Source organism: Mchenga conophoros, linkage group LG1 (assembly GCF_057382185.1).
Source record: "Mchenga conophoros isolate Kocher_MC1m ecotype Shallow Benthic linkage group LG1, M_conophoros_male_GT1.1, whole genome shotgun sequence".
Classification (NCBI taxonomy): domain Eukaryota; kingdom Metazoa; phylum Chordata; class Actinopteri; order Cichliformes; family Cichlidae; genus Mchenga; species Mchenga conophoros.
In genome coordinates this window covers 3,463,531-3,485,468 of record NC_140526.1, presented here as the reverse complement: position 1 = coordinate 3,485,468, position 21,938 = coordinate 3,463,531, and the positions used below count along the sequence as shown (strand labels likewise).

Genomic DNA, 21,938 nt, shown 5'->3' with positions numbered 1-21,938 from the left:
ACTTTCTTAACCCCTAGGGATACAGATGTATAAATGTTCAAATATCAAATACTTCAGCAAAAAAAAAACAAAAAAAAAAACAACATGACAGAAAAATAAAAATAAAAGAAATATCCTTTCAGAATATTTCTTTTTACATTTCATGTGGCTGAAGTTAATGCAAAAAAAAAAAAAAAAAAAAATCAAAAAAAAAAATCAGAATACTTTATTAATCCCTAAGGAAATGATGTAAAGCTACACACAACCTACATATGCACACTGTCATAGTCAATCTGACATCCCAGGTATAATCTTACCATAATCATTGTAGCATAAATATGTATGTCTGTTCCCTAACTCCTGCTAGAGGCATCAATCAAGCTGGATTAAACTTTATCAACATCTATGAAGCTTTTAGGAATTATTTTTATGTCACTCACATGCTTACAAGTTATATAAATGATGTGCAGTAGCTGATCTTAAAACAAATGGCAACATTACATCTATGTTAAGCAGTTTTTAGCGCAATGGGACTTTGAGACAATTGTGACTAAATGTCAGACAGTGATGCTAACAGTGCCTGTAACCCATCACTTTGTCTTATACAGTGAGTATGTAGATGAAGAGAAGAAGAACAATAAATACATGTTTATTATTCATTTATTTGCTGTTTATGAACAGAAATTTTCATCACCTGATCATATACAGTATTATAATGAAAATAAAAGAAATAAATTATAAATGATCATACATGTCCATCTTTTTATACATGAGCAAAGCAAAGAAGCACTGCTGGCCTGGCAAACACACAGGGTGCTTCTTGTATGATACAATGATATCATGGGTATAATTACAGTTTATCCTTCCATGGTGGAGTTCACATGGTTGGCTCTACATTGTCTACATTTTGCACTGCAGCACTCATAGTTTTATGCGTTTCTTCCGATTCTTATATCAGTGACTGATGGGTGGAGCTCTACTTGACACACCACATCCCAGTAACATGGAACAGTGAGAGACTCTATGCACAAACTGCTGCTGCTTCGACCTCTGTGGATCTGTGGACTCAGTTCATCTTCTCTCAGCACATGCATTACCCCATTTACCAAAATGGCAGCCATCTGTGGAGAGAAAAAGAAACACTGAATAAGTGTTTATGTGCAGCACATCCAGTATAAAATACAGCAGAGGTTCAGATCTCTTCAGAGCAGCAGTGGAGAGGCTGTGCAGTGTAGCTAGCGCTCTCTTAGTTCTTCATGTTAACATGTTGGTGTGAACATGCTGAGCTTGAGGCTCACAGACCTGCAGATGCTTTTAGCATCAAGTCTAATCAACTGAGCACCCCACAGGCTTCATTACTGCAGAAATTTGTTAGGGCCAGCAGCCCCCGGTGGCACCTCCTCTCTCCATGCTGGTCCTCGGGGATTCCATTGTCAGGAACGTGCGGATGAGGGGGGCGCTCACGCTGTCGTTCCCGGGAGCCACCGTTGTTGACATAGTGGACAGAATTCACAACATCCTGGCGTCCCACCCACAGGCCAACCGGCTCATCATCCACATCGGCACCAATGACATCCCCAAACAGCAATCTGAGCTGCTGAAGTTGGACTTCCTCCAACTCTTCAGCCTCCTTGGTCAGTTGCAGGTGAGTGCTTTTATCTCCGGGCCCACCCCCACAGAGGGATAGGCAGTTTCAGCCGGCTGCTCAGCCTTAACACCTGGCTTTCCTCTGCCTGTGTCTCCCACGGTGTGGGTTTTATTAACAATTTTGATGCCTTCTGGGAGAGGAGGCATCTTTTTGGGGCAGACGGGCTCCACCTCAACGCCTGGGGACGCTGTTTGCTGTCCGCCAATTTGGCATTTGGCGTACAGCACTCCCGCACACGGCCCTGTCATTACCCCAAACTGACATTTCCTGCTGATCTGTCCACCACTGACTGATGTCCCCTGGTCCCAGTCCTATATTTGTTCCGCTTTTAACAGTAATACACAAAACTCTGGACTTGGACCTCTCTCGGACACAACAAAAGCAACTGTCTGGTTATCAACTTAAACACAAGACCACAGCAAGCTTCTGGTTGAATGTGACTGCTTGACATAAGTTATTATCACTGTTCTCCTCTCAGTTGTACTCATGAAAGCCTGCAGGTTTACAGGAAATGCCGAAGGGTTGATACTAACTTCAGTTCAGTGTTCCTGAAAACCGCGTGGACCGACTACCATCGTTTACTGACCTCAGAATCTCCAGTAAACAATGCGGACTCTTCATGAGATTAGACAGCTGCTTAACTCCTGAATCCTCCAGGATGTTGTGACCCAGGTCCAGATGTCTCAGATGGGAGGGGTTGGACTTCAAAGATGAGCCCAGATAAGAACAACTGGTTTCCGACAATTCACAGCCCCTTAATCTGAGTAAAGAATAAAATGTGGAGATAAAATAATTGATAATCCAACCAGATGTGTTCAGGTTCTAAATGTGCAGCTCAAGAATAATTATTCCTAACCAATAAGCTTTTTTTTTTCTAGCTTTCTGTAATTATGGACTGTTATCTTATCAGCTTCTATCCACTTAATCCAGATGTCCTTACATAAGGATAATGGATGCAACAGATAAAAAAGTAAACTGACCTCAGAGTTTCAAGCCTACAGTGTGAACTCTCCACAAGGCTAGCAAGCTGTTTCACTCCTGAATCCTGCAGCTTGTTGTCACTCGTGTCCAGATGTTTCAGATGGGAGGTGTTGGACTTCAGAGCTGAGACTTCATATCATATTCATCCTAGTGTACAACTAAAACATGGTGTCTAACCTCAGAGTCTCCAGTCTGCATTGTGGACTCTTGAGAAAACCACACAGGTGCTTCACTCCCGTCCAGAAGCTTCAGATAGGAGTGGATTGCATTCAGAGCTTCAGCCAGGGAAGAACAGCTGGTCCTTGACAAATTGCACCGAATCAGTCTGAATAAGAAAAAAAATTATATACATTAAAATCACAGATAATTTGATCCAGGGTTTTCAGGTTTTACATGTGCATATTTACAGCATTACTGTAGTGACCCAAATCAAACTCTTCATCAAATGGCCACTGAACCTTTATTATGCCAAGTACATTTTCCAAACTAAATTTGGAAGGAAGTGTATGAACAAACAAATAAAAGCTGGCTCTGGGTCAGTTCCATTCAAAGAAAATAAACAACATAGGCCCATAGGTCCCCAACTGGTTGTGGCAGATGGCCGCCCCTCCCTGAGCCTGGTTTCTTCCTGTTAAAAGGGAGTTCTTCCTTCCCACTCTTGCCAAAGAGCTTGCACAAAGGAGGTCATATGATTGTTGGGGTTTTCTCTGTTTTCTTTGTATTATTGTAGCGTCTTTACCTTACAATATAAAATTCTGCAAGGCAACTGTTGTTGTGATTTGCCTCTATATAAACAAACAAAATGGAACTGAATTGAACTGAATCAATTATGACTTAAAATTAGGGCATCCACTGTGTAAGACATTTTTTGCATTGCTCTTCTGAGTATTATTTGAAGTATCACAATAATAGTATACTGGGATGCCAACCTTGCAAGAGTATGGAAAAAAAGGAAAACAATAAAACAGTCGAGGTGACAAAGCTCAGTGTGTAAAGCAGTAGTATGAAAGGTCGTGAAAACAGACACTATACTGGCTGCAATGAACATCTTAAAGGAGTTTTTCATTAAAAAAAATATCAGGATTATGGCACCATAGCAGAAATGAAAAAGGAGATAAGGGATTATTCTGAAAGGGTGAATAAGCCAACCTGCAAATGTATTCAGCAGAAGATGAAATTACTTGTTGTTACCAAACAAAACTTATTATTTAATAACGTAATAATGTGTTTAACTTGTAGAGAAGATAACAAGTGTATAACATTGGGCTAGTAAAGCGAATACCCCTCAGAGAACACTAACAATAAATTTCTCAACCGCAGAGATAAGCTTGTAACAGTCACAATGGTGTGGTGTCTCTTTAAGACAATTTAAGGTCAGAAATATGCGCCACTGCCCTCTGTGGAGTATGAGAGCAATGTGCTAGCACGTGAGAGTGTGGACAGACACGGACTTTATATGTTTTACCCCTCTAACAATTTGCAACGTTACGGGTTGTAGAAACACTGTGCTTCATGTATGATAAACAGTAGCCGTTAGACTGGGCCTTGTAAGGTTGATTAAGAGAGTGTGCATTAAAGGACAAGCACTGTGGAATTCCCAGTACCAGTGTGGTCGTGAGTTTTTCTGACTGTCCTGCTAAGTGTTTCTACCTCTCCTCTCAACCACTGAGTACAACCCATGTTAGGCACAGTAATTAATTTAATTTGTACAGTGTGCTAATGAATGTTATAAACCTTCTTTATAAGCTCCTCTTTGAGGAGCAGACAGTCATTTGGACTTCAATACAAATAAAATGAAAATTAGTTTTTAGACAAAACTTTGAACAAATTCTGCAGACAGACCAAGATTTTGAATTTTACCTCAGAGTCTCCAGTCTACACTCCGGGCTTTCCAGAAAACCACACAGCTGCTTCACTCCTGAGTCCTGCAGCATGTTGTCACTCAGATCCAGATGTTTCAGATGTGATGGGTTGAACTTCAGAGCTGAGCCAAGAGATGCACAACTGAACTCTGACAACCTGCAGCCCTTCAATCTAAAGTAAGAATAACAAGAATCAAGAATCCAGTTATTGCACAAACATTTACATTTTTAATTGTGCAGTTCAGTATTGCTATAAATAACCAGTAAGATTTCCATAAATGAGTAGAGTGACCTTGTCCTTTTGCAATTGTGGTTCAAACTCCTGAACAATAACTCATGTCAACACAGATCAACAAACATGCTGCTGTCCTCAGTCAAGTCTCATAGCAAAATTAGTATCAGCTCACACATAAAAGCTGTATATATTACATATGATATATGTAGGCATTTGTCAGGCTAAAAAAATCTATCAGAAAAATAGTAGAACCTTTAGGTGTGGCCACATTAACAATCTGATATATTGTTAAAAATGACATGATGCAATTTTCAGCTCAGCAATAGCAAAAATTCCTGGAAAACCACAGAAGAGTGGATACTGATAGAATTCTTTCCCTGGTGAAGAAGATATGACTCACAACATTTACCCAAGTCAAGAACATCCTCAAAGCGTATCTTTGTCAAAGTCTACACTCAAGAGATGCCTTCTATGTACAATGTACAAATAAAATTTACAACAGGGTGCAAACCACTGGTTATATTTAAGAACAGGAAGACCAGATTAGACTGCCATAACACACAAAACTTGGCCATTGGCCCAAATCTTATTAAACTAAAGTCTGTGACCTGACCTCAGGTGCTCCAGTCTACAGTTTGGATTCTCCAATGCAGCAGAAAGATTGCTTCACTCCGGAATCTTGCAGTTCATTGTAACTCAGGTCCAGCTGTGTGAGATGGGATGGGCTGGACTTCAGAGCTGAGGCCACAACTTCACAGTGAGTCTCTGAGAGTCTGCAGCCACAAAGTCTGTAAGGACAAACATTACCCTTTAGATCTACTTTACACATTTGATGACAGTTGAACATATCCCACTAACATGTCAGCTTATCTTCTTTCTTTTAATTATTTTAATAATTGTTTAGCTTTAATCTGCAGAAGGGACTTAAGTTGCATTCAGGCTGTGCACAGTTTGTTTACATGACCTGATTCTGCAATTGGCTCCAAAAAGTTATCATCTGGATCCAAATAACATTTTTACTGGCCACTGTGTTAATGTGATTTTTGTACTGGGTTACTCATTAAACAATTCCAGTTGTGAACGATTATCTTTGTTTGCTGCAAGAGTCATGTATAAATTTAGGATGGAATTTAAATGTTTTTCAGACCTTTGGTTAATGGTGTTCTCTGTGACAGACTTGTGCTTAGCATACACATGGGTTCTTTCTTTTTAAACCACAGAAGTCATTTAGAGACTGGTGATGTAAACAAAGCATGTGAAATTGATAGTTAATATTAGATACTTACGTTCAAAGAGGGGAAATGGGTTACCATATGTTTTGTAGATAATCAAAATCTGATGATTTTTAAATACTTGTAGGATGCTGAAATAGACTAAGCTGATAGATGTTAATCTGTCTGTGAATGGCGCTGGAGGCCATTGATCAATGGTCATGACAATTAATGATCATGAAACTGACCTCATTGTTAGTCAGTGGTGTTATTTTGCTCATTGTGCAAATGTACTGTTTAGTACACTACGTCCAGATGGAATTCCCTTACCTGGATGATTATATCATCAGGACGATATAAAAAAAATGAACCTACTTTGAATTATACTGTCTGAATTGTTAATGTTAATCACATTTGGACTCACCCAGCCCTTTTACAGTTCCTCACAGCTGGGCTCAGTCTCCGTTTTCCTTTCTCTGATGCATTGTATTTCCTCAGATCCAACTCATCCCGAACCTCCTCTGACATCTGCAGCATGTAGGCCAAAGCTGAACAGTGGATGTCAGAGAGTTTCTTATCTGATCTGTTCTTTGACTTGAGGAACTCTTGGATCTCCTAATGGACAGAGATTTTTCATCTCCATCAAACAGTGAAAGATGTTAATGCTTCTGTCAGGAGACATTTCATCACTGTTCATCTCATTCAGATTGTTCATGACTATTTGAACATTTTTTAGACTGTTCTCCGTCCGACCCAGCAGACCTCCTAAGAGTCTCTGGTTGGACTCCAGAGAGAAGCCATGAAGGAAGCTAACAAACATGTCCAGGTGGCCATTTTTACTTTGAAGGGATTTTTTCATGACTCTCTGTAGAAAGACATCCATAGATGGGGAGCTGTTTTTGTATTCGCAATCTCTCTCCAGGAAGTCCTGGAGCACTTCTGTCTTTCTGTGGGTGAAACTGTAGAACAGATAGACTGCAGCCAGGAAGTCTTGAATGCTCAGATGAACAAAGCAGTAGGCTGCTTTCTTGAAGATCTCACACTCTCGTTTGAAGATCTCTGTACAAACTCCAGAGTACACCGAGGCTTCTGTGACATCCAGCCCACACTGCTCCAGGTGTTCTTGGTAGAAAAGGATATTTCCTTTCTCCAGATGTTGAAACGCCAGCTTTCCCAGCTTCAGGAGAACTTCCTTGTCAGCCTCTGTCTGCTCCTGTGGACTCGTCTTATGTCCCTCGAGGTACTTGTTCTTCTTCCTTTTTGTCTGAACCAGCAGGAAGTATGAGTACATGTCAGTCAGGGTCTTGGGCAGCTCTCCTCTCTGCTCTGTAGTCAACATGTGCTCCAGAACTGTAGCAGGGATCCAGCACACATGATGTGGAGGCTCCTGGATGTCTTCATGTGGGAGATGATTCTGGACAGCTCTTCATCACTGAATCTCCTCCTGAAGTACTCCTCCTTCTGGGCATCAGTGAAGCCTCGTACTTCTGTTACCCTGTCAACACATGTAGGAGGGATCTGATTGGCTGCTGCAGGTCGGGAAGTTATCCAGACAAGAGCCGAGGGAAGCAGATTCCCCTGGATGAGGTTTGTCAGCAGCTGGCTGACTGATGACTTCTCTGTGACATCAGACAGCAGCTTCCTGTTGGTGAAATCCAATGAAAGTCTGCTTTCATCCAGGCCGTCAAAGATGAACAAAAGTTTACAGACAGCGAGCTTCTCTGCTGTGACCTTCTGTAATGTTGGATGGAAAACATGGAGCAGCTCCAGAAGACTGTACTGCTCATCTCTGATCAGGTTCAGCTCCCTGAATGAAAGCAGAACCACAACACTGACATGTTGGTTCTCCAAGCCCTCTGCCCAGTCCAGAGTGAACTTCTGCACTGAGAAGGTTTTTCCAACACCAGCGACGCCGTTCATCAGAACCCCTCTGATGGGTCTCTGTTGGTCAGGTAAGGCTTTAAAGATGTCGTGACACCTGACTGGAGTGTCATCAAGAGCCTCCATCTTGGAAGCTGTCTCCAGCTGCCTCACCTCATGTTGGGTATGAACCTCTTCACTCTGTCCCTCTGTGATGTAGAGCTCAGTGTAGCTCCTGCTGAGGAGGGTTCTACTTCCTGTTTCATAACTTCCTTCAGTCACACGTTCGCATCTCCTCCTCAGACTGATCTTATGTTCATCTAAAACCTCCTGCAGACCAACATCTGCTGAAAGACAGAAAATCAATGAGACTAAAGAGAAAAAAAACTCCTACATAACACAAGAAGTCGAGTTTTCAGAAATGAGTCTATCAGCAGACAGATGTTCAATCGTACTTTGCACTTTGGGTTCACTGGCTGTCTGCCGTTTAGCTTCTGTTGTGGGGATTTTTCCACACTGGGGACAGAAGAAGTCTCCTGATGAAGCACACTGGTCCCAGTATGAACAGACACACTGTTTGCAGAACCAGTGTCCACAGCTGGTGAAGACCGGATCCTTCAGGACGTCCTGACACAAAGCACAGCAGGACAGCTGCTCCTCGAACATTGCTTGTCTTCTTCGCTCTGGACACAAACGAAAAATTATTCCATTTACTGATAAAATACATAGTCAAAAACAAAAGTTTAATACCAGCGCTGGCTTACAGGGAAAATATTGTTTTTTAAATAAAAACATAAAATGAAATTATAACAATAATAGTAACGTATAGACAGAGGGCTGGATCCTGTATCCTGGGTTTTGCTCTGTGCCTGGCACGTGTTCCTGTTACTGGACACTGGGGACAATTTTCAATGAGCAGATTTCATGTGCAGATAGATTCCTTCACTCTGAACAGAGCTGTACAGTAAAAGCTTTAAAAAGTGTTCATTCAGTCTGTAACCCAATCTCAGCATCACAGGAGCATGTGTTGTATTAATGATCCATCCAATCATCAAACACAGACACATGTTATAAAGAAGCTGAACGGACAAGGTAAGCGACTCATGTTGTAACTGACGTCAGACGCCGGAGATTTTGGCGGAAAATTAAAGCAAATGGTAGTTTAGATCTGAACAAATTCATTTAAGCTTCAGTATTACCAAATACACTTATCAATTGTCTTATAACTAACACTATTTGTCTAAATAATCTCCAACACCCTGGAGAACAACGAGGAGAGTTTAGAGACTCTCCAAGATTATATTGATCAGTGCTTTCAGGATCTCGTGATGAAGAAGACCCAGTGTGCAGCTTCCCCGGCCAAACCTGAGACGCCGTCGTCGAAAAGACAACGCCCGGCAGATTCCCCCGGCTCAACATCGCCAGCCGGCAAAGATATTGCCGACATACTGGAGTCAATCGACAAGCGATTGTCCAGTTTCGACGCAAGGCTGTCCTTGGTGGAGATTCTTCACCGAGAATTTAAATGCTTGCGAGAATCCCTGGAGTACAGCCAGCAGCAGGTGGAAACGCTTGCTGCTGAAAATGCCACGCTAAGGGAGTCGGTGAAATGTCTCACAGATAATGTTACCCAGCTCAATAGAGAAAATAAAAAAATAAAAGAAACCGTTATCGATCTACAAGCTCGTAGCATGCGTGATAATCTGGTATTTTCTGGTATTCCAGAAGCTGCTGGAGAGGACGCGGAGACCACGGTAAAAAGCTTCATCAAAACCCACCTGAAGCTGCCGGAGGACACTGTGAAGAACATTGTCTTCGATCGGGTACATCGCCTCGGCCCCATTCGGGCTACGGCCGGGAGACCACGTCCTATCGTGGCCAAATTCGGCCACTTCAAACAAAAGCATCATGTGAAAAGCCGCGGCAGGGAATTAAAAGGAACGGACTTCAGCGTGAACGACCAGTTCCCCAAAGAGATCTTGGAACGACGCAGGGTCCTCTTCCCAATCCGACGCGGCTTCATCCAGAAGGGCTCCCGCGCTGTCATCGCTGTGGACCGGCTGTACGTGGACGGACAGCTCCACCGCGACCCCAACATCACTCCGTGGCTGTATTAACCTCACACCAGATAAGAATCAGCTACACCATTTCCCTATCCACTCACACTAACTTGCATTAACATCTGTTTAACTTACCAGCATCAAATCGCATCTTAAAGTGTGATTTCATAGCAGAATTAACACCGTCACTCTCCGTCAGTGATTTAATTGGAATGTTTACGTTTTGTTTTTGTTTTTTTTTTCTTCTCGTTTTTTTTTTTTCCTCCTCTCTTTTCCCTCTCTTGGTTTTATGCTGCTCACCCTTGTCCTTGGTTTCTTTCTTTATTCCTTTCACTGCCTCGATCACCTGCTTCGACACTCATCCACAAACATCCTTTATTTCGACACATACACACCATGCGCTCAACGGCAGCACATTTTACTTCAGTCAGAAGTAAAATGTCGTTTAGGATACACACACTTAAGCCAAGCCTACTCATATTAGTAACTATGCATACACAAAGTCAGACTCAGGGAGCATCTCGCCACACATTTTTTCTCTCTCTCCTTCTCTTTATTTATGAACAAGTGACGTATTCTCTCCACCTGTCTAAGCGACGCACACAGCATACATCCCTAGTTATACACAAACATCTATGGGTACACTGAGGTTCATTACATGGAATATAAATGGAGCTGGCTCCAGAGAAAAGAGGTTAAAAATATTTAACCAACTCAAAAAACTACAGGCGGATGTTGTCCTTTTACAAGAGACCCACAGACCTCTTAGAGGTTCGAATGAACTTAAAACACCTGAGTTTCCTAATGTGTTCTCAGCTTGTTATAATTCTAGACAAAGGGGAGTAGCAATTTTAATACATAAAAATATTAATTTCACAGTACTCGATACAGTTATAGATCCAGAGGGCAGATTCTTAATCATTAAACTATCTATACTTGATAAAAAGCTATGCATTGCAAGTGTATATGGTCCAAATGTTGATGATCCCTCATTCTTTCACGGTTTTTTCAGTGCACTCTCTGAACACTTAGATGGCACACTTGTTCTTGGAGGTGACCTCAACCTTGGACTAAATGAAGACATGGATAGGCTCAATACAGCGGGAACTCAGCGTAATTGGCAGTCCATAAATATAATCAAACAGTATATGAGCGACTTTGGTCTTTGCGATGCATGGCGCTCCCTTCACCCCACCAGTAAGGAATATACTTTTTTCTCGCATGTCCATCACTCCTACTCTCGTCTGGATTATTTTTTGGTCAGCAGCTCACTGCTGAACGACATTTCAGACACTGAGATTCATCCTATAGCTGTCAGCGATCATGGTCCTGTATCTTTAACACTAATGCACAAGAATAATACTACGCCAAGAAAAAACTGGAGATTTAATATATCACTACTTAAAGATGAAGACTTTATTAAATATTTTAAAAAAGAGTGGACTTCATATTTGGACTATAATGACACTCCCGAAACATCAGCTTCTGTTCTATGGGAAGCAGGGAAAGCTGTGATGAGAGGTAAAATAATTTCTTTCTCATCACATAAAAAGAAAAAAGAAAACAAAAATATTCAGGAATTAGAAAAAAACATCAAATCACTAGAAGAAGCCTACGCGTCCCACCAAGATCAGGAAACATTGAACAAAATACGCAAAACAAAACTAGAATTAAATGAGATAATTGATAAAAAAACAAAATTCTTAGTACAAAGACTACGCCTACAAAATTATGAACATGGTAATAAATCCGGTCAATTTCTAGCAAACCAGCTAAAAATAAATAAAGAAAAAACAACTATATGTGCTGTTCAAGATTCATCTGGGAACACAATATATGAACCGATACAAATAAACAACATTTTCAGGGATTTCTATAAAACGTTGTATTCACCACAAATAAACCATCTAAAAAAGAAATTGATCAGTTTTTGGACAACATAACTCTTCCAAAATTATTGGACACTCAAGCAATGGCACTGGATTCACCACTGACACCAGCTGAACTCCAGGAAGCCCTGATAAGTATGCCCAATAATAAGGCTCCAGGTCCAGATGGCTTTCCTGCAGAATTCTACAAAGAATTCTGGTCGATTCTAGCACCAGTTTTCTACAGAACGTTGTTGGAAATTAAAGAAAAGGGCAGACTTCCATCAAATATGAATTCTGCAAACATTAATCTCCTGCTAAAACCAGGCAAAGACCCTGTATATCCCTCAAGCTATAGTCCAATATCCCTTATAAATGCAGACCTTAAAATAATCTGCAAAGCTCTCTCAAAGAGACTGGAGAAAATAACCCCCCTCTTAATTCATCCTGACCAAACTGGTTTCATAAAAGGTAGGCACTCATCAACAAATACACGTAGATTACTTAATTTGATAGACTACTCATACAGTAAAAACCTAGAAACTACAATATTCTCTTTAGACGCAGAAAAAGCATTTGACAGAGTTAACTGGAAATTTCTATTTGCAACTTTACACAAATTTGGTTTTGGATCCTCTTTCATAAACTGGTTAAAAATATTATATAATTCCCCAACAGCTTGTGTTAGAACAAATGACCAGACATCCTCCAGCTTCTGTCTCTTGAGGGGCACCAGGCAGGGATGCCCACTCTCCCCTTCACTGTTTGCAATTTTTATTGAACCACTAGCAGCAGCAATTAGACAGAATTCAGTAATTAAGGGCATAAAATGCAAGAACGTGGAACATAAAATCAGCCTTTATGCGGATGATGTGTTACTCTTTCTCCAAAATTCACAAACCAATATCTCTGGGGTGATTGAATTGATAAACTCTTTTGCAAGAATATCAGATTACTCAATTAACTGGTCAGAATCTACAGTCCTACCGATTAATTGCTCCCTCCATAATTCCTCTTCTACACCACTGCAATCGGGAAATATAAAATATTTAGGTATTAATGTTTCTCCCAAGCTTGCAGATCTAACTAAATTAAACCACATCCCACTTTTAAAGAAGGTAGAAGGTGATCTGGCTAGGTGGAAATGTCTACCCATATCACTCATGGGAAGGGTTGCCGCTATAAAAATGATGGTCTTACCAAAAATAAATTATTTATTCTCAATGATCCCAACTAAACCGCCACAAGATTGGTTCAGATCTCTAGATTCATGTATGTCCAAATTCCTTTGGAAAAATAAACCCCCTCGTATAAGCTTAAAAACACTACAAAAGACCAAGGATAAAGGAGGACTAGAACTGCCTAACTTTCAGCACTACTTCTTAGCCAACAGGCTTCAGTTTATCTCAGGATGGCTAAAACATACCCTCTTAGATGAACCTTGGCTAGATGTAGAACAAGCACTCTGCAATAATCTAGAGATCTCAGACCTACCATTTATCAGCTCAAACATCCAACGACATGAATGCTTTAAAAGCAACAACATCAGCTCTTCTCTGACAGCATGGTGGGAGTTTCTAAAATTGACGGCGTCTTCATTAATCCCATGCAAACGTACACCTATCTGGAACAACCCTGACATATTACAAAACAATAATATGATAAACTTTTCAGATTGGAGTGGTAAAGGAATCAAATATTTAGAACATATACTAGAAGGAACAGAATTTATTTCATTTGACGGACTAGTTACACAATATGGGATCAACAAGAAAAGATTTTTAGAATATCAACAAATTAAATCCATAGTAAAAAAGAAATTTAAACCGGGTCAAGTTGAACTACAAACACCACCAAGTGTGGTTCAATTTCTTACTCTTAAAACCCCCAAATTACTATCCAAAATATACAGAATGCTTTCTAAAACAGATGAATCAATATCACTTCCTATTGCAAAATGGGAAGCGGATTTATCAGTTAACTTAGACCTAAACTTCTGGTCTCAGATTTGCTTAAGAACCTTTCATCTAATTAGAAATCCCAGTCTTCAATTAATTCAATACAAAATATTACATAGAGTGCACTATACAGGTCATCGGATGTTCAAGATGGGCTTTACGTCTACCAACAACTGCTCACACTGCCAAACCAATTCACCGGACAATTACATCCATGCTCTTTGGTTCTGTCCACCAGTTCAGAAGTTTTGGCGCGAGATATGTGAAGACTTATCGAAGTGTCTGAAATGTAACATTCCAACTTCCCCCTTAGTGTGTTTGTTGGGCAGCTTAGATAATGTCACTTCAGAAAAGAATATCGCCCATATGGTTTTCACTGCCCTATGCATAGCCAAGAAAATGGTCCTCATGAACTGGAAAAATAAAAATAATCTTAATTCTAACCAATATAGAAATTATCTATTAGATTACATTAGTCTTGATACAGCCTCTGCCACCACATCAGATCAATTGCTCTGGGCCCCTTTGATCAGCTCCATCACCTAGTGGGGGTGGGGGGTCATAGTTTGGTCCCGCCTTCACTGTTGTGATTGGTGTGGGGGTAGGGATAGGCTTAGGGCGTCGGGGGGTTCCCCGGAGGCATCTTCCTTGGGGGGCTCAACCCGGGGTAGCGGTCATGTCCGGTTAGGGGCTCTGTTGGCTCTCAGGTGACTGTTTCCTCGCGGCTGCGTGCAGCGGGGCTAGGGGAGGGTCTGTGCTGACGGACGTGGGTTACTGACCTGGTAGCCTGGCTGCCCCTGGGTGGGTCTGGGATGGGTGTGAGGTTCTGGGGGCGCTCCGTCTCTGGGCTGGGGCCCGGGCCGGGCCTCGGGGGCTTGGGTCCTGGTTGGTGTGTTGCCGGGGTTGTGGGCGGGTGGGTGCATGGGGGCCCAGCCCTGGAGCAGGGTGCCGCCGGTGCATCGAGCCACCTGGGGGGCTCTTCAACTGGTGGGGAAGATTGTCACATCTTGCAGGAGCTTTCCTCTCCTCAGGGGCTCTCTCTGCAGGAGGGGGAGATACAGGAGAGGTGGAGGAAGATCTCAGCCTGGGTGTTTATTGTCTTATGTAGTCTGGAAGAAGAGTGGATGGTGGGGTGGGTGCAGTTTTCTCTGCGGTGGGGTTGGGTGGACTGTCCCGGGCTCTGTGGGGCCGGGAGGCGCTGCTGCGCTGGGGCCCCGGTCTGGATGGGCCTGGGCCCCCTTTCCCTGGTGGGTCGCGGAGTATGGGGGTGCCTACTGGGGTCAGCGGGGGAGCTGGCCCCAGGGAGGGGTCACTTGCCCCTCCCCTCCTTCCCTCCCCATCTCCAGCTGCCTCCCTCTTCCCACTCCACCACAACCACCCACACATGCAGGACCTTGGAGTAGGGGTATGTCACCAGGGTGCAGAGGAGGCTACCCCCCCCCCCCCCCCCGTCCCCTTCTGGCTGCCTCTGCCTCAATTTTATCCCACAACTTAGACATTCACATTACTCACACTCGCATTACGCATACATATAGGATCTTGGGGGTGGGCACGATACACGGAATCCAAAGTACCATCAGGGTGTACACCCCACCCCTGGCGTCGTTGCCCACCTCTCAATGTTAAATACACGTAGACATTGAGGGCTAGCAGGAGGGACCATGCGCTTACCTGCTGCTCTCTGGCAGGTAGCTCCAAGCCCTCCTGGGTTTTAAATGCACCTTAGAACACACATGCATCAACACTACAATGAGCGGGTGGAGGGAGGTTTGGAGTCTTCTCTCACCCCCATTCTCTGCGACCTGCTGGAGCGGGGGGGCTAGGAGGAGGAGTTGGCCGTCCGACTGCGGTCTGGAGTGTGGGGCCTCCCTGCTGCTGCGGAGTCGGGGCGGTCTGCCTCCCCCCACCGCAGGGAAAAGGGTAACACCACCTGGGTCTGGGTGCAGTTCCCCCCTCCAGGGGCAAGGGTACCTAGGCCCGGTTTGTAGAGTACGCTTGGGGAGTGTGATCGTGTGTACAGCGTCTCTTTATGTCTGTCTCCACGTTGGTTGAGTGTGGAGTAAGTGCATATGAGAGCATGAGGGTGGGAATGGATGTTTGTATCTGTGTGTGCCTGTATGTCTGTGTCTATATGTCAGGTTGGGTGTCAGGCGCCACCTCTCTGGGGACATCTCAGGCCCTCCAAGGTTTGGAGGCCTATCTCCCCCTACCACCACTTCCCCTGCCAGTGGCGGACCCCCTCAGACATCGGTGCGTTGGTGGTTCTTTGTGTCCGGGGATGGGCGTCCAGTTACACACCGGCTCACTCCTTGGCGGCCGCTTATCGGGGCCTGGAGCCTGGGGCTCGCTCGGGCCACTTCGGAGGTGGGGTGCCCCTGGCCTCTCGGCCTGGGGCTCGGTCACTCAGGCACGGCTGGCTGCCGGCGGAGCTCACGGGCGCGTCACTGCAACCCCCCCTGGCTTCTGCTCCGCGGCTGCTGAGTGAGCCCTCATCTGGGACTCTCCTCAGCTCTTTCTGGGACAGTGGCGCGGCTGCCCCTCTGTTGGTCTTCCTTGGTCTCTTGTGTTCTGGGGGCCTCTGGATGTCTGGAGTTTTGATCTCCTCCATACCTGCTTCATACCCTGGAGGACGGGGCTGTGGCCCCCCCACACTCCCTAGCAGATCATTACATGAAGGAACCTTTTAAAAAAACAAAAAACAAGCGCGTCCATGCTCACAGGTGTACACACGGGTGATCACACCCACAAACTACACCCTTTTTGGCTCCTACCTCAAAGCACACTGTGTTCTGTTGATCTTATGTGCTGCACAATAATGTTTAATATTTAGTATTTACTGTCATATTCCCATATATCATTGTGATGTTGTTTATTCTATTACTCTTGTTCTCTTCTGCTTGTTTTCTTTTTTCTTTCTCAGCAGGTGACCCAGGTGATTGATATATGCATTTTTTTTCTTCTTTTTTTTCCTGCTCATTCTGTTGGTTTTTGTCTTTTGCCCTTCTCCCCCGTCCCTCTTCTCAGCTGTTTCTCTTTCCCTCTTTCTTTCTCCCCTTCTTTCCCCCAGTCAAGTCTGTCCCGTATTCAGTAAGTGAAAATAAAATAAACAATAAAAGGTGAATCAAATGGACCATTATGGCAAGGCTGGGATGGTCAGTTTGGTAAAGTAAATCCGTTGGGCATCTTTATTTGCCTTTAGACAACAATTCTGATGGCAAAAGAGCCAAATGGGACAGGCAAAAAAAAAAGAAAAAAAAAAAAAGAAGCTGAACATTCAGATGTCTCTGAAATCTGAGCAAATCAGGTGGCTGCATCCCAATTTTTTTCTTTAAAGTGAAAATTTTAATGCTAAAATGTATGTAAGAGACTAGATTTGAAAGAAAACATCTTCTATCCATCCATCCATCCATCTTCTTCCGCTTATCCAGGGCCGGGTTGTGGGGGCAGCAGCCTAAGCAGAGAAGCCCAGACCTCCCTCTCCCCAGCCACCTCCTCCAGCTTATCCGGGGGAACACCAAGGCGTTCCCAGGCCAGCTGAGAGATATAATCTCTCCAGCGTGTCCTGGGTCTGCCCCGGGGCCTCCTCCTTGTGGGACATGCCTGGAACACCTCATCCAGGAGGCGCCCAGGAGGCATCCTTGTCAGATGCCCGAACCACCTCAGCTGGCTCCTTTCGATGTGGAGGAGCAGCGGCTCTACTCTGAGCCCCTCCCGGATGGCTGAACTTCTCACCCTATCTCTAAGGGAGAGGCCAGCCACCCTTCGGAGGAAGCTCATTTCCACCGCTTGTATCCACAATCTCGTTCTTTCAGTCACTACCCACAGCTCATGACCATAGGTGAGGGTAGGGACGTAGATCGACCGGTAAATTGAGAGCTTTGTTTTTACGCTTGGCTGTCTCTTCACCACGACGGACCGGTACAGCGTCCACATCACTGCAGCCGCAGCACCGGCCCATCTGTTGATCTCTGGCTCCCTTCTCCCGTCACTCGTGAACAAGACCCTGAGATACTTAAACTCCTCCACTTGGGGCAGGAATTCATCTCTGACCCGGAGTGGGCACTCCACCCTTTTTCGGTTGAGGACAAGAAAACATCTTCAAGTTCCTGCTCTCTTTTCTTATGTGGCTAAAATGCAACCTAATTCAGACTTTACAGCTAAGACGTCAGCTGGTGACCTGGTGGCTGGTAAATGCATCAAAGGATGGTGTTGTTTAAGAGCCACTGATGGCTCACATTTATGTACCTTGTAAAAGTAGCCTTAATAAGATGTTGTTGTCAATAAGGACCACCATCGCTGTGAAATGCTCCCAGTTTTAATTCAGGATTATTTAAGTGTCACTGATCTAATATATCACTCAGGCAATCTTCCTCATAGATACATGCAGAACAAGTTGGTTTAAAGGAGAGACAGTCACTTACTTTATGTGTGATAGAGGTTCATTACTGAAGTTTAAAGGCACTCCTTTGGACCTATTACTCTTCATAGATAAACACTTGTACTGCTTACTGGAGACTCTGGTGGAGCCTCATCTTCCCCCAGATCACTCATCTCCAGTCAGTCTGAGAGGAAAACCAGCAAAGGTTCATTTTACAGAGACAGAAATGAAAAACACCAGAAAACCACGAGAAAAGTCGTGCATATTAATCTTTCATTGGTTTTATTTAATATTCACGTGGCCTAATTTGTCGTTGGAGAAATTGCAAATTTTTTCTTTTAGCTGAACGTTTAGTGGGTGGTGACGTCACTGCTGTTCGTAAAGGCCCTGCAGTATCAAAGATGAAATAAGGAAACGATATACCGTATATATATATATATATTTCATGTCACTTTATTATTTCTCAGATTATTCTATTATTCTATTCTAACACGGCATAAATAAATACACAATAACACTCACCTCGTTGTCCTTCTGTTGTGTAGACTGTAAAATAGAGTCTGAGCTCATAAACCCTTCACTTTCACTTTCAACCTAACATTACCCCGCCCCGAGACAACGTCACAGATGTGTGACATCAGCTTCTTACAGAGAGATGAGCGCCTGTATTCGACTGAATACTACAAAAATGAATCTAAATAAATAAGCGTGAAAGGATGATACTTGGCATCACACACAGACCTCAGACCTCCGTGATTCTACACACATAACCACAGCTGCTGATGCTGGATATAAAGTGTCACGGTGGTTAGCTGTGGTTTGCAGTAATGACCAACAGAATGTGAAGAATACGTGGAAATATGAGGATGAGCTGTTGCTGATGTGACAGGAAGCCAAGAAATGGGGAAACGTTTGTAACTCAGTCCAACAAACTCATTTATGAAGTGAAATATGCTGCAGCTGCTGTTTGCTGTAATAGTAGAGTAAAGTAAAGCTTTTGTGGATCTGAACATCGCCTACAATTCCAGGTGCTGCCATTTGGCCTGTCACTTGGACCAAGACTCAGGTGGTCTCATCAGGTGTAGGCTCCTCCCCCTTTACATCCTTCTGTTTTGAAAACAGTTACAAGCTGCTGTGGAATGTCAAAGCTAAAAATAAAAATTAAAAAACACTGGATACTGGCATATAAACTATATTAAATAAATTTCAAACAGAAAGAAGCACAAACGAGTGCAAACTACGCAGAGAACAGTATCTGTGCTCACTTTGCTGTTCTTTGTTTCTGTTGAACATCTGTCGATGGATTAGGCCTTCCACGGCTGGATGATCTCAGCCCAGTGAGTGTTGATCTAAAGATCACTCCCCCAGGAGCCACTTAATTAAAAAAAATATGTAATCAGTGAGTGAGAAGAGTCAGCTGATCCAGATTCGTCCCATTCATTCTGGAATTCTTCTGACTTTTCAGTCTATGTCTGAACCCTAACTTTATTACAGGTGTGTATGTATTTATAACCTGTTTATTATCACTGTAATCCATTGCACTGTGCATGTCTTTTATTGGTGTTTAATTCAAAAATGCTGTATTGTTTTTGTGTAACTGGGTGAAGCTTCTTTTGACGGCTTCCTTATTCACAAAGGGTCACCACAGTGTGCAGTTCCATATGTTTAAGCTGGATGACGCTGAGTTTGGGATCTTTCACTTTATAGGTGAACGTGTGAATCACTACAAATGACAAAGTTTAATCTTGTTTCTCTGTTTTTTAAAATTTTTATTATTCTGAGGATGCTGCTTTCTGATACCTTCTACAACATGTCTCAGTGCTCCAAAAGCAGCAAAATCTAAATAAATACAAAAATGTGAAAAAGTGGAGTTTGTGTTTGTTCCAGCAGGTGGCAGTGTTTCTGCACATTTCAGCATTTCAGTGGTTGACAGCTTGCAGCGTGATTGCATAAGAAAAGTGATGAAACTGGTTGAAACACACACACACACACACACACACACACACACACACACACACACACACACAAGGACTTTGGTTATTTTAACTCGACTGTCAGTCAGTCAGTCACAGCAAGCAGTGACCCATGAAGGGACACTCACCTGGGTCTGAAAAACGTCCCCAGTGAAACTTGTTTCCAGACAACCTCTGCTCACATCTGTCCAGTCAGTGAAAACATCATTTGATCATATCATGGAGTGACTAGTTAGGAGGAGGACAGATGAGGAAATAAATAAGAATGAGAAATACTGTAAGTAGGAAGGGAAGCAAAAGACCAGAGTAAGGAAGGAATGAAGAGGTATGAAGGATGCAGTGAAGAGTATGAGGAGGTAAGGGAAGAAAATAATCAGAAAGGGGAAAGACGTATAAGAAATGGAAGGAAAGTAATGAGGACGAGGAGTTATTATGTAGAAGCTGGTCTATAAATAGTTGTGCTTTTTACCCTCCCCTGTTTCCTCTTCTCTTCTCTCTCTCACTTAACTAACCTTTGACCTCTGAAACTAAAAAAGACAAACTGGCCCTGACAAATTGGCCTGTTGTGGTTTTGGCTCTGCGGTGCTGGTTACTAGCTCTGACTCCATCAGCACAGCTGTTTCTCATTGGCTGCTTCTTGCTGAATTTCTCTGAGCTCCTTCCAGCTACACTGCAACACACAGTCACACTGGGAATACACCAGTTCAGCCGCAGACCGGTGTACTGGTAATGCAGCACTCCCAGAGGAACAGGTTTCTCTGTCTCTTTGGGATATGCTTGTTTGTCTGTTCTGGTTCCCATTCTCTTTGTTTTCTGTGCTAAAATCAGCCAGGTGTGTTCAGGTGTGTTTCTGTCCAGTGTGGTGCACTGACAGAGGAGAGCTAACTGAGCTGCTCAGCTCACTGAACCTTCTACATCCAACATTTGGCTCCATTTTTTAGGAGGCAACAGTTAGATGTGAGAGAAATTTTTGTCTTTTATTAGTCAGTTACTCATTATTGATTTTGGGTAACCGAGCCTGTGGAGTGCACTCAGGGACAGGATGCAGCTTGCTACATAGAGAGAGCTGAGTGTAAAAGCAAAGCTCTCAATTTACCAGTCGGTCTACGTCCCTACCCTCACCTATGGCCACGAGCTGTGGGTAGTGACCGAAAGAACGATATTGTGGATACAAGGAAATGAGCTTCCTCCGAAGGGTGGCTGGCCTCTCACTTAGAGATAGGGTGAGGAGTTCAGCCATCCGGGAGGGGCTCAGAGTAGAGCCGCTGCTCCTCCACATCGAAAGGAGCCAGCTGAGGTGGTTTGGACATCTGACAAGGATGCCTCCTGGGTGCCTCCTGGGTGAGGTGTTCCAGGCATGTCCCACAAGGAGGAGGCCCCGGGGCAGACCCAGGACACGCTGGAGAGATTATATCTCCCGGATAAGCTAGAGGAGGAGGCTGGGGAGAGGGAGGTCTGGGCTTCTCTGCTTAGGCTTCTGCCTCCGCGACCCAGCCCCGGATAAAGCGGAAGAAGATGGATGGATGGATGGAGAAACTAATCTAAAGGTTCACAGGAGAGTGTACGAAAGAGGCAGGAGAGGAGGATGAAGAAGGAAAAGAGCTGAGGAGAGTACGTTGTGTATAAACGTGATCCTCGAAATCTGTAGATGACTATCTTAAGATCTAAGTAAGACACGGACTTCGGGATGAGCCCGAAGCAGATCTGAGATGATGAAATTTACATTACTCATAACTTTGTGGTATTCTCTGAGTTTAAGCAATCAGCCTCAAAGCTCCACGTTGCAGTTTTTCACGGCCACTTTGAGGCATCTACTTTTTCTTCTTCCTCCAAAACAAGCCGTGAAAAAAGTTTAACAGTGTTCATTCCTGAACACCAAGAACGAGGCTGGTGTTGTGTTTAAAAAAAGGCACATTAAGAAAATG

The 21,938-nt window shown here is 43.6% G+C and overlaps 1 pseudogene across 1 annotated transcript; it reads right to left on the bottom strand.

The window, feature by feature from the left end:
• Positions 1 to 769: 769 nt before the first annotated feature.
• LOC146582740 (protein NLRC3-like) lies at positions 770 to 18,113 on the bottom strand (annotated as a pseudogene). The gene is made up of 8 exons (XR_014893659.1): positions 18,084 to 18,113; positions 8,232 to 8,459; positions 6,341 to 8,120; positions 5,319 to 5,493; positions 4,469 to 4,642; positions 2,608 to 2,933; positions 2,214 to 2,387; positions 770 to 1,100 (listed from the first exon to the last, which is right to left on the bottom strand). The product of XR_014893659.1 is annotated as a protein NLRC3-like (transcript).
• Positions 18,114 to 21,938: the final 3,825 nt, after the last annotated feature.